General features: G+C 42.1%; 1 pseudogene; it reads left to right on the forward strand.

Moving 5' to 3' along the window:
* Nucleotides 1-1318: 1318 nt before the first annotated feature.
* LOC141582487 (proteasome subunit beta type-7 pseudogene) lies at nucleotides 1319-1898 on the forward strand (annotated as a pseudogene).
* Nucleotides 1899-10580: the final 8682 nt, after the last annotated feature.

A 10580-nucleotide genomic window follows, 5' to 3' on the forward strand; every position in this document is an offset into this window, starting at 1 on the left:
CACCTTCTAAAAAGCAACAAGGAAAACCCAGCTCAGCCCAGACTCCATGGTGAGTCCTCTGTGTTCAGTGCTGATCAGCAGATAGAGACAGCTGGGAATCCCAGGGCTGGGGCTCCTCTCCCAGAGCTGCAGGGTCAGGGCCAGGCCGCTTTTCATCAGCAGAAAGGCGGGCCTGATTTGCATGTCTTCTGCTACATAGCGCGCTGTGGGGTGGGATGCCTGAGGTGAGGGCTCTGCGCAGAGTAGACGGGGATGTCCTGGGGGGTAGTGGTAGTAATCCTATCATTCGGGAAAACGCAATTTCATGATGCAATTGTGGCTTGATAATCATTTAGCCGTCGTCATCTTATCTCATTTTTGCATATTTGCACACTGTATTTCCCCTTAGATATTTCTGAAGTCCCTCGGCCTGTCTGATTGAGTGATGCTCTTTCCTAGACACTGTGACGGTATGATGTCATCGCTGACACGTGCAGTCCTGGATGTGCACGCGGTTTCCATGGAAATGCTGTCATTTGGTGGAGTTGCCTTTGAGAACCTAGTTACCTGAGTTTCCTGCTTGACCGTTGGTGTCTCTTAGCATACCACCCAGACGTTACGCTCTGCTCATTTCTGGCAGAGTGATCCTGTTTTGTAACAGAAATTGATCAACAATCTGATGCAATTAAATCCAGGTTTCTTTTCAGGGGCAGTTTTTGAGGTTTGTCCTGACCCCAAAATGTTATTGTTTTTTTTCTTTGTTTTCTCAAGAAATGGAGTCTTGCTACGTTTCCAGGCTGGGCTCAAAACCCAGGGCTTAAGTGATCCTCTTACCTCAAACTCCCAAGTAAATGGAACTACAGGCAGTGCCGCAGTGCCTAGCTGCTGGTTCTTACATTATGAATTTTCTCATTCTCTCTGTTAAAATGACTGGACTACTGTTTTGTGTATTGCTCTCATGGAGCAGCCAGCTTTCTGTTAATTACTTACCACCAAACAGCTAACATTTCATATGAACGTTACGATTGAAATTATTCTCAATGACTGCAAATCAAGTCACACCCTTTAGAGAGCTTCGTATCACTGTTTTTATGCTCTGCCTCTATCATAATAAAAATATACCAGGCTCTACCTTGGTGCGGAAGAAACAGTTCAAGTATCTCAGAGGGACACTCTTGTTTTAAGAACAGAAGCTGTATATGATGGTGGACTCATAGAGTCTCACTGTGCCTCTCCCAGAAAATGCTCCAGATCCTCTCCCCTACAGGTGAATCTATCTATCTATCTATCTATCTATCTATCTATCTATATATATATATATATATATATATATATATACTTCATATCTCCTAATATTTATTGTTGTGGTGCTGGGACAGCTGCAGACACAGACATGACAACCCAGCTCATTTCTTCCAACTTGGAGCTCTACTCCCTTTCCACGGACCGTCTTCCCAGAGTTGTGACAGCCAATCGGATGCTGAAGCAGATGCTTTTCTGGTATCAAGGTTACATTGGTGCAGCCCTAGTTTTAGGCAGAGTAGACGTTACTGGACCTCACCTCTACAGTATCTATCCTCATGGATCAACTGATAATTTGCCTTATGTCACCGTGGGTTCTGGCTCCTTGGCAGCAATGGCTGCATTTGAAGATAAGTTTAAGCCAGACATGGAGGAGGAGGAAGCCAAGAAGCTGGTGAGCGAAGCCATTGCTGCCGGCATCTTCAATGACCTGGGCTCTGGAAGCAATATTTGTCTCTGTGTCATCAGCAAGAGCAAGCTGGATTTTCTCCGCCTATACACATACACAGTGCCCAACAAGAAGGGGACCAGGTTTGGGCGGTACAGGTGTGAGAAAGGGACCACTGCAATCCTCACTGAAAAAGTCACTACTCTGGAAATTGAGGTGCTGTAAGAAACAGTCCAAATGACGAACACTTCTTGAATAGCATCTGGGTGGCCAGCTGTGGTTCTGGAAGATGGTGGGCATTGGAGGCCCCATAAGATGTTCAGGTTTGCTGAATGAAACTCAATAAAAAATAAAAACCAAATTGGGAAGAAAAAAAAAAAAATATATATATATATATATATATATATATATATATATAATTAGGTATGATATTAATTGTCAAATACTATATAAAATACTATTTCTATTTCTATACTATATATAGTTACATATATTTATAGTATTTGGTAGAATTGTCTATCTATCTATCTATCTATCTATCTATCTATCTATCTATCTATCTAACTGCCTGCCTCAAACTTGTCCTAGACCTCTCATAAAATGAATATTGAGATGTTTTATAGATTAACTGGATAGCTACCACATGGGCACCATTTATTTTTCTTATACTTCACTCATAACTTATAAATTGACCAATTCCCACCTAGAAATTATGATATGGTTTGTCTCTGTGTGTTCACCCAAAGCTCATCAGGAATTGTAAACCCCAAGGGTTAGGAGAGGGGTTTGGTGGAGGTGATTAGATTGTGGGAGTGGTTTCCTCCATGCTGTTCTCCTGGCAGAGTTCTGAGGAGATCTGGTTGTCTGTTCAGTTTGTGGCTTTTTCTTTTTCTCCTCCCTCTAATTCTCTCTCTCTCTCTCTCTCTCTCTCTCTCTCTCTCTCTCTCTTCCTCTGTCCTACCGCGTTGTGCAGAAGGTACCTGCTTCCCTTTCACCTTCCACCATGATTGTAAGTTTCCTGAGGCTACCCAGCCATGCAGAACTGTCAGTCAATTAAACCTTTTTGCTTTAAAAATTACCCAGTCTCAGGCAATATATTTATAGCAATGTGAAAATGAACGAATACAGGTGCTTTCCCGTAAAAAAGTAATCGTTAGTTAAATAAACATTTTTACCATGAGCTAAAACACAGTCTTCATGCTGACTAAATATGCATGTTGATTTTGACATAAGAACAATTAAGTTGTAGATGATGTCATACTCTGAAAAATAACCCAGGTTCAAGGAGTTAACTGCAGAGTCATATTTAGCTTGGTTTTGCTTTGGAACAAGAAAGTTGCGAGTTACAGATGATGTGGTGGGTGGTCTCCTTAGGGTTGGATGCTGTTAAGCAAAGGAAGACAACCAAATATTGTAGTCAGAGGTTCTCCGGCTGGTTCCTCACTGCACCTGCTCCTAATCGGGGCTATATCTTGGATGAGTTCAGAGCATCGCCTTGTGGTCCTCTGCTGCCCATGAAGACCAGCTAAAAGAGATGTGAGGATCTGCTTCTGAGACACCCAATCGTATATCTGGGTCCTGGCCAGGAGTTCCACCAGGCCTGTGAGCTGCCCCTTGGGCTTCTCTTGTGTGACCTCACCTGTGCACTGAGCATCCTCTTAGCAAGTTGACAGAGTCAGCCTCACAGGCATTACTGCAGGCGATTTCCAGCAAATCTAATTGTAGTTCAACTATATAAATCAGGAAGTATGTTCATTGACAGAAATATCCACACACACAAAGAAACTGTATGGACATTCATTTACATTGCCCCCAAAACTGCACACATGTTGTATTATTTCTTATCCATTAATAAAATTCCAAGGTTTGAATCATAAACTAAAAGATAACATTTCTAGAACCCAACTTACAAATGAATAAGGTGAGTATGGTCAGATAAATCAAGGCTGAGTTATTACCTGCAGTCTAACGGTGGCAAGTTACATACTGAAGCTGTGCTGATACAGGCTTCCGAGTGCTCTAGTTGATAACCTCCCGATGACAGCTGAGCAGAAATCTCTGGCAGTGGGAAAGCCAGAAGTTTCCCAACATGGGACAGCACTCTGTCTTCATAGACATTCACTGGGTTTCTCTGCAGGCTCTGATGTGTGCAGGCTCCTACCCCAGATTCTGCAGTCAGACAAGTCTCTGGGCCTTCCCAGAGGACAAAAGGGATAGTGTGGATAAACACCAGACATGCTCTACTCAAGGTCTCTGCACATGGAGAAAAAACAGTGAAAGTGGAAAATTCATGTTCTCAATTCATTGAACAATACCTATGAAAAATGCAACAATGTGCCACGGACTAATGCAGAATTATAAACGAATGCAATTAAAGTAAGTATGAAAATTACAATTGTTTACAGGTGCACATTTGTTTATATATTTTCCAATACAATCAGGTAAAAGCAGGTCTTCTCTATAAAAATCCAAAAAGAGTGTGCTGACCCTGAGAATGCACCTCCCTGCCTCCTCCTACAGGCAGCAAAATGCACGTGGATCCGGTTTCCAGCAGCTGCTTTCTGACACCTGAGGCATGGCGTGTGCTGAGGCCCATGTCCTGTGGTCCACTCTAATGAAGGGACTGATTCCACAGGGACTCATAAGCAGAGCCATTTCGGAGAGTCACGGGGATCCCTGCAAGGTAGCACTGACTTTCACAAGACTTCAATATGTTTTGCACCTTCCTTGCACAGCACAGAAGTATAGAAACCTTCTGCCCAATCCTCCCTCCCTCTCTCCTTCACTCAGGGACAGACTTCCCCCATCTGCCATCAGCTTCACAGCCTCATTCCACCCCCTGTGCATTTTCTCTCAAAGGGTGAGTGTACTTCTTACAGTAATTCAGGGAAACGTCATCCCATCTTGGAGTTTTCTGCTTTGAAAACCAATAATAACGGAAATGTTACCAGAAAGGGGTCTCAGTTTGCAGCAAATCCACAGAGTGAAATGAAAGCAAGTTGATTACAAAAGCAAAAGTATAAAAAGTGGCTCCTCCATAGGCAGAGCTGAGGCACGATCTGCCCTTTATCCATTTTTATGGTTATTTCCTGATTGCATGTTAAAGTGGGGATGGATTATTCATGAATTCCCCAGGCAACTCCTGAAGCTGATACTTCCCTCCTTTTTAGACCATTCAGGGAAATTTCCTGATATTACCATGGTATTTGTAAACTGTCATGGAGCGGGAGGCGAGTGTCTTTCAGCATGTTAATGCATTATAATTAGCGTAAAATTAGCAGTGAGGGCAAACAGACGTGACTTTTGTTGCTGTCTTGGTTTTGGTGGGATTTGGCCAGCTTCTTTCCTGTAACCTTTATCAGCAAGGTCTTTATCACTTGTGTCTAGTGCAGACCTTCTATCCCATCCTGTGATGAAGAACACCTTAACTTACTGGGAGTGTAGCCCAGCAGGTCTCAGTCTTATCTTGTCTAACCCCTTTGCAAAATAAAGTTGTTCTGATTCCAAGTTTTTGGCAAAGAAAATGTAGGACACATATTTATGAGCATGATTATATTGCCAAATATAAAATAAAATATACTAATGGAAACAAATAATTTTACGTGTCACCTTGACTAGACCACAGTCTCTCAATCACACACTAACCAGGGTGTGGCTTTAATGGCATCATACAGGTGTTAGAGAAGCCTGTCATTATTTTTTCCTGAGTCACAAAGAGTGTTCTAGATAATCCAAGTGGGGCTGAATCAATCAGAACCTAACAGAGGACAATGGGACACCGTAGTGGATGGCAGATGCAGGTCTTCCCGGGAATCCCAGCCTATCTTTCCCAATGGCCAGCGGTATTGACCTTAGGCATGCCTTGCCAGACCCTACAATTACTGTTACCCAGAGCTCACAGCACAATGAAGTGTCCAATCTTAGCTTTCCTCAAAGTCAGACGTGAGAGTCCAAACTCTGTGACATTGTGAGAAGCACAAGGTCATTTCTGCATCAACATCCCACTGGAGAAAACTAGTACTATTCCCTTCGTGACTGATGTCCACTTCATTTTCCAAATGCCTCCATGCTCAGAAGACAGCAGGGATGTCCAGGCAATGGGGAGTGAGAAAGTCCCTAAGCCTACCCAGGTCCTGCAGACCTGAGCCCTGGGGTTTTGACTGAAGACAACTAATTCTCTGTTTTTAGGGAAGAGAAGAAGAAAGGAAACTGTGAGAATCAGGTCTGCAGAGAAGGAAATGGATTAGCAGAAAGAGGGTCAACTGAATCAGTGTAAGTCAGATGTGCACAGTTTTACAAGACGAGGGGAGACAGCTGTGATACCATCAGGTTTAAAGGACCCTGACCCTGGGTGAGCCTGCCTCTTGGCTCCTGATGAAACTCAAAGCCTGTTATAATAGAGATTCCCATGGAGGTCTCTGGCCTAAGTCTAATTGGAAAACACTCCCAGGTTTCTCTGGGATTCCTCAGGACTCTCATCTTGTTGACCACGAAAGGATTATTTCTGCCCCCAAAGTGACACTGTAGCTTCTGTGAAGGTGAGGATGTGTCCTCCTGTTCAAGAACAAAACAAAAAGAAAAAGAAAAAAAGAAGTTTTGCATTAAGAGACATCAATTGTTAGCACAGAATTGTGACTCTGGGAGGTTCCCTGGGAAGATGTGACAAAGAGGCAGCCCCAGACCACGGCAGGAAGCCAGCCCTCAGCTGCACCTGCACCTGCCCCGAGACAGCCCCGTGCGCAGCGTCCGGGCGCCCCCTGGCGGTCTCGGGGACCCCTGCGGGAGGTTTGTGTCCGGGATCACACGGGCCTCCCCTCACTGTGTCTCGCAAAGTAATACACGGCCGTGTCCTCGGCTCTCAGGCTGCTCATCTGGAGATACAGCGAGTTCTTGGGGTTGTCTCTGGAGATGGTGAATCGGCCCTTCACGGAGTCTGCGTAGTATATGTAACCACCATTATAACTATTGAATGAGACCCACTCCAGCCCCTTCCCTGGAGCCTGGCGGACCCAGCTCATGTCATAGTTGCTGAAGGTGAATCCAGAGGCCGCACAGGAGAGTCTCAGGGACCCCCCCAGGCTGAGCCAAGCCTCCCCCAGACTCCACCAGCTGCACCTCACAGTGGACACCTGTAAAGAAAGAGACAGCGCCCTGATCAGAAACGGCCACACACATCCACTGTTCCCCTCGATCGTGTCCACACACACTCAGTATCTGTAATTCTCCGTGAATTACCTTTCAAAACAGTAACAAGGAAAACCCAGCTCAGCACAGACTCCACGATTGGTGGCCTGTGTTCAGTGCTGATCACCAAGTGGAAACTCCTGGGAATCCAAGGGCCGGGGCTCCTCTCCCAGAGCTGCAGGGTCAGGGTCGGGCTGGTTTTTATCAGCAGAGGTAGGGCCGTATTTGCATGTCTCCTGCTATATAGCAAGCTCTGGGGTGAGATGCCTGAGGAGAGGACGGAGCCCAGATAAGGTGACTGTGCCTTGCAGGTGTTTGGTGACAATGATGGTATTTGGAAATTATACAGTCTTATTAAAAAATTATTCTGTGACAAACACTTTGAACTGAGTGCCCTATTTTAATTTTGCATATTCATGTATATTACGTTTTCTGGGAGTCAGTGTTTCTCCATGTACAGATGTGGAAGCACACCACACATGGGAAAGGGGCTCTGTGTGTGTCTAAGAGCTCATGCCTGGATGAGTAAGCCCTGGTACCTGGGCCTGTGCTACTCAGCACGGGCCCCAATGACTCCCTGAGCCAACTCCAGGACAGAGCGTGGTTTGAAGAACCCACTTTCTGTAGTGAAAACATGTGTGCTGCATTCCAGAATTCACTAACACTATGATGGGAACCATGGTTCAGGTAGATACATTCTTAAGAATTTCTGAATTCAATATACCCTTTTCCTATCTTTCTATCATTCCTTCCTTGTCTAAGTTTCAATTTGTTTGCTTGTAATAAATTGTGTAAGTTTTAGTTTACCGATAGTAAACTTCCACATATTTAAAGTGAACAGTTGTAAACATGATTTAACCATCATTGCTGTCAAGGTGGACAAGAGAATTTTCAGCATTTCCTGTTGTTTTTCTGTGTCCTTTCTCCTTTTTCCTCTTGTTTCTTCTACCATTCCCCTGGTGACTACTGATTTTTACCTTGCTGCACATTCATTTCAATTTGTCAGAATTTAAAACAATCAAATAACATAGTATACATTCTTAATTGTTTGGCTTATTAAACTTGCTATAAATAATTAGATCTTTTACCTTGTAGTTGGGTATATTGGACATTTATCTATTATAAACTTTCAGTAGCATTCTAGCAAAAATTTTTAAATTGTTTTTCTAGTAAGTACATTAATAATTTGACTTTTTAAAAATTATTTTGGGTCTTACTAAAAGTCTGCTATTAAACTTGGACATGCACATAGGAAAGGAATATTTTTCTTATTTTTTTACAACTGCATCAACAATAGCAGATAAACATAGAAGATAGAAATTTGCGAATTTTCTTAAATGTTTCAATAATTAAAGTTTGAAAACAAACAACAAATCTGACGTTTAGGGGAAGCAAGTGCTTGTAGAGCGTAACAAACCCAGGGTTTGAAACTACCTAAGGCAGGTCTGGAATGTGAAACATGGGCCATACCAATAAAAAATACAAATATAAATTGGATTGCTTGGAAATGAGTATGGTAAATGTATTGCAGTGTGGAATTTTAAGGAACCATGTACTGAAAAGCTTTCCTATCCTCTTGAATCCCTTTTCTCAAGAAACAGGACAGTCACTAAAATCTTCCTTTCCTGAACGTCTGTCGAAAGAGAACAAGAACTCCCACTTCTAAAATGTTTTCAGACCCAACTCCCTGTTGTCACTACAGAACTAGGAATGTGCTCTGCAGGGGCAAGCCACTGAAACCTAGGGGCCTAGGGGCACTGGTTCAACCTCTCAGGTATTGTCATGGGAACCGAGGTCCCCACCAAAATCCGTTGAGAAGCAGCTCCCCTCTCTTTCTTTTCTTTTTTCAGTTTTATTTCCTTTAATTAAGATATGGGCTAATACCCAGAACACATGTTCAGGGAGTTGAATGGAAAGGGTGGCCTCAGTACTTTGAGGCATCCCTGAAATTTTGCTAATATTATAAGCATAAAGCCCTCGTAATATCAACACTTTTCATAATTTGTGTAATTATGTAATGAATATTTAGATTACTAAGGCTATTTAAGGCTTTCTATTCTCTGGGAAAAACCAGCATTTTGAAGTTGCAAGGCAATGATTTAAGATCTTTCCCCACCATGATAGTATTCTAATAAACTTGGGTTGGCGGCAAAGAATACAGACTTTGAATCTTCTCATAAATCCAATACTCACATCCCAAACCTACTGTATCCATTCTGTTCTCCTGGATCCACAACTCCTCATCAAATAAGTGAGGTGTAATAAGAACTCCATGTGTATTTGTTGACTATCTAATGAAATTATAAAACATCGACTCATGTGCTGTCTAATATACCAAAGGCAACAAATTTCCCACGTTTACTCACATTATTTACTGATGTTTAGAAGCTTCCATCCAGTCTCCTTGCCCTAATCTGTCTACAGAGACTGAAACCAATTTATGTCTCACTTTCCTGACTGTCCTAGTGGACATTCATCACCATACTGATCATCGTATATATCCTCAGATCATTATTAAAATTAATCATACAATTGCTTAAAAGCGACTTATGTCTTAGTAAACATTCATCATCATATTGGTCATCCCATATTCTACAGATAATTTTTAAAATTAATTATGCAATTGCTTAAAAGGGACTTGGGTAAGTGTACTTCTTCCTGCCTAGATTATTCAGCTAATTGAGCCCAGCTACTCTGTCTAAATTGACTCTTTTCAGTACTTGATACAGAGGTTTTCTTGTAGAAGATACTCATTTATGTCGCATTTTCTGAAGAGGTACATTTTTTTTCCATTACTTTTGACCATCTATAGGATGCAAGGTGGTGTAACTGTGGGACACCAGGACATCTACACAGTCTCTTTAAGACACAGCTTTGTTTCCAGACATAAAAACAAAACATGTTTTGGCTTTTTCTTTTTTTTAGGTAGCATTTTTTTTTTAGGAGAAAAGTTTTCTTAAATTTCTCCATAACTTACAAATCTTAAAATTGTTGCACTGTGACAATTTTTGGTAAAAATCGGTTAGGTCGTGAACTTGGATAACAAAAGGTATGATTTATCAGTTTATTACACAAAGCCTTTTCAGCACCGTGTGACATATTGTCATGTGACTAATTGTACATTATCAAAGTGGAATCGTCTCTGTTTTTTCTAGCACATCTTGATCTAGAATACTGTCATTAATAGATTCTCACCAACTATGTGATTTTGCTTTTTGGGCAATAACTTTTTCAAAATAACTTGCTTTCTTAACCTGTTACTTGTCCGACTGTTTTAAAAAGCCTTACTCTGAGTCAGGCAGAGTGGCTTATGCCTATAATCCCATCACTTTGGGAAGCTGAGGTGGGAGGATCACAAGGTCAGAAGATTGATGCCATCCTAGCTAATAAAGTGAAACTCCATCTCTACAAAAATACAAAAAAATTTAGCCAGGTGTGCTGGTACTTGCCTATAGTCCCAGCTACTTGGGAGGCTGAGGCAGGAGAATCGCTTGAACCAGGAGGCACAGGTTTCAGTGAGCCGTGATTGCACCACTGCACTGCAGCCTGGGTGACAGAGCAAGACTCCATGTCAAAAAAAAAAAAAAAAAAAAAAAAAAAAAAAAAAAAAGTCTTACTCTGTTTCGAGATTCCAGTGTTGTCTTAAAATATTTGTGCTCTTTAGTAAGCTGGCTTTACAACTTTGCTGGAGTCATTGCTTCATATCTGAGTGGTTTGTCACAGTCAA

Source organism: Saimiri boliviensis, chromosome 2 (assembly GCF_048565385.1).
Source record: "Saimiri boliviensis isolate mSaiBol1 chromosome 2, mSaiBol1.pri, whole genome shotgun sequence".
NCBI classification, from domain to species: domain Eukaryota; kingdom Metazoa; phylum Chordata; class Mammalia; order Primates; family Cebidae; genus Saimiri; species Saimiri boliviensis.